The sequence below is a fragment of the Mugil cephalus genome, chromosome 5, assembly GCF_022458985.1.
Source record: "Mugil cephalus isolate CIBA_MC_2020 chromosome 5, CIBA_Mcephalus_1.1, whole genome shotgun sequence".
NCBI lineage: Eukaryota > Metazoa > Chordata > Actinopteri > Mugiliformes > Mugilidae > Mugil > Mugil cephalus.
In genome coordinates, this window is record NC_061774.1 from 14,872,132 (window position 1) to 14,878,131 (window position 6,000).

At 34.9% G+C, this 6,000-nt stretch overlaps 1 long non-coding RNA gene across 1 annotated transcript; it reads right to left on the bottom strand.

The window, feature by feature from the left end:
- Positions 1-2,352: 2,352 nt before the first annotated feature.
- On the bottom strand, positions 2,353-3,056 carry LOC125007724. The gene is made up of 4 exons (XR_007112781.1): positions 2,997-3,056; positions 2,843-2,866; positions 2,665-2,732; positions 2,353-2,400 (listed from the first exon to the last, which is right to left on the bottom strand). It is a non-coding gene; the product is annotated as an uncharacterized LOC125007724 (long non-coding RNA).
- Between the last annotated feature and the right edge of the window lie 2,944 nt (positions 3,057-6,000).

Below are 6,000 nucleotides of genomic sequence, written 5' to 3' on the forward strand. Positions count from 1 at the left end.
CAGAGGAACCTCAGATTGTACCAGTGTAGACTTCTGGTCTAAGAAGGGATTTTTCTTAGCCACCTTCACAACCTACTTTGTTCTTCGCTTAGACCTATAACTGAGCTGTGATATATCATGTTGATAGTCAGCAAAGAAAGCACGGAAATGTCATGTTTTTAAAAAGATTTTTTAATAGTTTCCGAATAGCATGGTCCAGTCTGGTGATCTGGTCCCAAAAAATCATATCATATTATTGATAAAGACAAAAAAATCAAACCAATCAAATATTTCATGCTAGGTCATAAGAGTGGCACTAAAGCACGAAAAAAACTCATGGCTCGTTCAATATCCTCCCTGGATGATGAGCTATTTAACATAAAAGGGATCCGCTGAAAGTGGAAAGGGCTGCTGCTCCCCAGAATGTCATGATGTTGTTTTTGAACATCTTGAACGACTGCAGGTGTAATATGAGTCCTGACTGTTTTATTTGTAGCCTTTTGTTTGGATCTTGGCTTCAGTTTGAAGGGAATTTGTTTGCATATTGTTAAGTATGCAGGGAAAATATTCTCTAGTTTGGCGATGTATTTTAGAGGAAAATACCGCGTAAATGGCACATAAGTATGAATTCCGTACTCTTCCAACCATTTGTAAGGGACTATGGACTATTGTATGTGTAAATTATAAAGGCGTTTACTTTGTTCCGATTCTTCTTCAGAAAGTCATTGATTTCTTTAATTAATAATTGCTCAGATTGAAATTTTAATCTATCTTCCTGTGCAGCTTTATCCATGGCTTTGAAATCTGGCCGAATCTCACTGATTATTTCGAATCTGCCTTTTTCCATTATCGCAATTGCACATCCATATTGGTAATGGTGGGAATCTGACTTAGGCCAATCTTGTGGATTTAATTCTCCTGCAAGAGTAATAATATGTTCTGAGTTTGCATTTGTTATTTTTGGAGTTCTTAGAAAATCTATAAACTCTTCAGTTTTTCTTTGTATTTGACCAAGCTGTTGTTGATCTACATGTAACTTCTGAAAGCTACGCAGAGAGACACATGTTACTGAAGGGGACCTTCCAAGAGCCAAGAGATGATCATCCTTCTTCTGGTCAATATACCTGAAGAAATAAGAAAGTTTAAGTGAATTTATTCTTCAGATAAAAAACATTTGTAAAATATTTTCACAAATATAATTGCTGTTTTATGTTTTTATCTTGGTGAAGCACTTGATTGTTGAATGAAAAGCGGTGTATAAATGAAGTTTGATTTGATTTTGGTTTGATTTTACATGATAATGTGTTATGAATCGTAGGAATAGTGGTAACTGGGTCTTCTGTATGATACTCACAGAGTCTGTCCTCTGCAAATGATGGAATTAAAGCCAATTTCCAAGATGGACCATCTTAGTGAATTGAATTTGATTCCAAATCTGGATGGGAAGAAATTGGGAAATATTAAAGTGTGTTTAACAATTTAAATTAAATGACAAGTAAAGCAACCTTAGCGTAGCTAAACTATATCAGATTCATAAACTGGATTTGATGTTTAAATGTGCTTTATTTGAATAAATTAACAACAGTTATCATTGTATCAAGTCAGCATATGAAACCTGTACTGTTAACATGATAATGTGTTATGAAATGTATATACAAATGGTGGTAACTGGGTCTTCTGTATGATACTCACTTGGTCTGTCCTCTGCAGTTGATGCATTTAAAGTTGATGTCCAAGATGAAACAGTAGATATTTAAAGTGGGGGAATAAATTCTTCTTGAACTGTATTTGACTCCAAACCTGGATGGGAAGAATTTGGGAAGTGTATGCAGCAATTAAAATTAAATAACAAGTAAAGCAACCTTAGTGTAGCTAAACTATATCAGATTCATAAACTGGATTTGATTTCAAAATACAGATCTTCATTAAATCTACATTTTAAATGTGCTTTATTTGAATAAATTAACAACAGTTATCATTGTATCAAGTCAACATATGAAACCTGTACTGTTAAAATGATAATGTGTTATGAATTGTATATACAAATAGTGGTAACTGGGTCTTCTGTATGATACTCACTGGGTCCGTCCTCTGCAGTTGATGCATTTAAAGTCGATGTCCAAGATGAAACAGTAGACATCGAAAGTGGAGGAATAAATTCTTCTTGAACTGTTTTTGACTCCAAACCTGGATGGGAAGAATTTGGGAAGTGTATGCAGCAATTAAAATAAATTAAATAATAAGTAAAGAAGGCATAATGTAGTAAACTATATCAGACTCATAAACTAGATTTGATTTCAAAATACAGATCTTCATTAAATCTACATTTTAAATGTGCTATTTGAATAAATTATAAATTAAAATATAACAGTTAAAGGGAAGAAATTGCCTCTTGGGTGATGTAGTTTGGGGGATGTTATCCTGTCCAAAGGAAAGAGTACAGACCTCTTGTGAGTAAAGTCCCAGTATGAGAGAGTAACATTTAGCTATGTATACTGGATCGTACTGGCCCACGTAAAACACTAACATTAAATACATCCTGATTTATTATGATCTCATAACTAAGACTTTACTAAAGACAACTGATAGATTTGATTAACCCACGACCAATTCCTTCAATTTTCAAATTTACTCTACTCTGATTCATGGGAGTTTCTGATGTGACCACAGTTTTTGATTTCTTACCAATTATAAATGTAAGTGGAGCTGGTTGAAAGCAGGTCTTCTAGAGCTTGGTGTCTACTTCTTCCAGACTTAGTGAAGAAAACAATTCATGTAAAATAATATATTACAAAATGAATGTGTCTCAGGAGTAGGTTTAGTTTAAATATCTGACAGTGTCTACAATAAATAAAGAAGTTACCTGTTTGATCAGGTGGAACCGACGCTTGAGACAAAAATTAGATCAGATTAACAATAAAACATACAAATGCACACCATACTAACAAAAAATATACAAAGCTACACACAATACAGCATGGATCTATAAAAACAGGAAGAATAATTGTTGGACTCACCAGAATTTGCCTACTCTTGCTTTCTGAGAGTAGACACAGTTGCCAATCATAAAACTGTAAAATATCTGGGTTATTAATATTATTACTCTTAATGTTGGTTTCCATTAAGAATATAATAATAATAATACATAAATAATACATAAAATCATACATAATCGATATATGGTCAACAAATCATTGATGTAAGGAGTTTAAAAAATAGTTTTCTTGTTCGTAGATCAGCAGGTTTGTCTACTATAGAGTGGATCTTAGCGGACTGCCTTTATATATACAACATGACATTTCTCTTGGCCAATCATTTTGAAAGCCTGTTTTGTTTTGTTTGTTTGTTTGTTTGTTTGTTTTTTTTTGTCTTGCTGTGTTTCATTATGTGTACACTGAACTACTGATAGTCTGAAGATTAAAGGCTGGGCCAAGAACCAGTTTGTGAACATTACACTCCACTTAACATCGCACATTCTTCACCTTCATTATTTTCCATGTAGTAGCCACACCTCCAGAGTTTAAATTGTGCTCCACAGTTTTAACATTAAAAATGTGATTCTACTTCAGATTAAAGTGCACATTCAAATGTACTGGTGTAAATTTTGGATGGTTGAAAAAAAGTTGAAGCTTGCTTTCTATTGCCAGCTTGCACTGAAAAGGAATCCTAGAGCACAAGTCATTATGTGTACACAACTTCCTGTGTTACATTCTGCCTTTAAATGGGATCGGATTTATCATGTTCTAGCATAGACTATAGAAAGATGTTCTATGGGTTGTCCACTGATCACAGGACAGTAACAATGTGGACACCTGAGAGAAGACAGATGAGGAGTCCTGTCAGTCACTGCAGCAAACTAGCAGCTGTTCATGTAGTGTGTGGAAATTTCTACTGCAACATGTAGAATACGTAAGTCAGTCCCAGGAGAAGTCCAGGGGAAAATGAAAAAGAGGGCAAAAGAAAGAGAGGAGAACTGAATGACAAAAACAAGGAATTTATTTACTAAATGCAAAAAAAGGGTAACTCAAAGTGAGTCTTCTACAACAGAAGCTGATCACAAATTAAAGTCAACTCACAACGAGCACAAAATCACAAACTGAAGCAGGCTCACATACTGCTGAAATGAAAAGGCCTCTTATACCTAAAAATGTTTATTTAAATAAATAAATAAATAAATGCACATCAGGGTTGAGTCCTTGAAATGACACAGGAAAAAAGGGAGAATCTTAAAGAAAAAAGATAAGCTTCTAATTCTAGAGCATATGAGATAATGAACTTGGTTTTCAAGCTTCTGACATGTTACATACACCTCAAGTGTATTTATGGTCTTTGGGAAATTCCATGAGCAGGACAAAGAGATCTGGGAGATCTGCAAGGACAATGACCTCTTCCAAGACAATGGCAAAATTGGCAACTGTCATCAAGCAAAAGGGATTTATCTGGGCCAAGAAACACATTAGACCAGTGGAAATCTGTGCTTCTGTCTGATTTTGGCCCAAATTTGACACCTTTGGTTTCTGGCAACAGTCTTCTCACAACTGGATGATGATTTTACTTAAATATCATGATGAACTGAGACTCTTACAAGAACTAGGCTTTGTTAGTGAAACTTGCTTCACCTCTGATTCTCCTGCAACGCAGTGTATGAAATGGAGAACAAGGTGCTCGTTTTGATAACTGCAGTTGAACTTTATTTTTTACAAGCTCCAAATCCAAAGGGGTCTTCAGCATCATAATGCTACTCCCAAGTAAAAGTTATTTAGGAGATTGTTGTTGTCCAAATAATTTTATATTTTTTTGGGGGGATATGACCTTAAAAGTTACAAATAATATGGACAAGGTAGTCGTATTTTATCATATCTTAGCTGTGATCTTTTTTTGACATCTACATCTACAGCACATTTGTTTTTCCTGACATGAAACTTTTAGTTTCTGTTCTTCTGAACAGAGAGTTGTGTTACACACTTTTTAAAGAATCATTAAAATGCTGAACAACTGGAGAGGTTGGAGAGGAGCATCAGAAAGTATTTAGAACAGAATCTAATTATTCATCTGTTGATCATCAAGGGGAGATTCTTTCATTGCATGTGACCCATCCATTTGAGTTTGTGCACTTGTTGACTGGAACTTGGTGACACAAAGGAAGCAACTTGGTGGTTACATACTCGAACAAGGCACCAAAGCCATGGACACAGGGGGCATGCAAACCTATGAATCTGTCTAACGTACACTACAGATTCCCCCACATTCACAGAAACCATGTAACAATGTTGTTATTACATGTTGTTATTTACTTGTTATTTGTGACGATTACTGTTTGGACAATGTTTCATGTGCTGATGCGAAAATTATTTGCTGAAAATGGGCAAAGATGTAACTAAAAGATCTCTCTGACCCCTCTTCCCCACCTTTAATATTACAACTATCATATGTCTGATCAAATCACAAGGTGTGATGGATTCATTCCACTAAAGGGAGGTGTGACTGTTGTACATGTTGTTCTCACCACCGTGACATACTGAGACACTTACAAGAACTAGGCTTTGTTAATGAAACTTGCTTCACCTCTGTTTTTCCTGCAACACAGTGTATGAAATGGAGAACAAGGTGCTCGTTTTGGTAACTGCAGTTGAACTGAATCTTTTACTAGCTCCAAATCCAAAGGGGTCTTCAGCATCATAATGCTATTCTGTTTTTTTTTTTTTTTTTTTGTTGTTGTTGTTGTTGTTTTTTTTTTTTTAGAAAGTAAAAGTTAGTTAGTAGAACATTGCTGTCCAAATAGTTTGTCTTTTGTGTGTATTTTCGGGGGAAAAGTCTACTGTCTTTAGTGGTCAGCGATAGAGCCACAAGGAGGAATCAAGTCAGACGAAACACTGAGCTGAAACTCACTAAAAGTCTCTGTGGATGACGAAAAGATGATTGATATGACCTTAAAAGTTACAAATAATATGGACAAGTTAGTCGTATTTTATCATATTTTAGCTGTCATCTTTTTTTGACATCTACATCTACAGCACATTT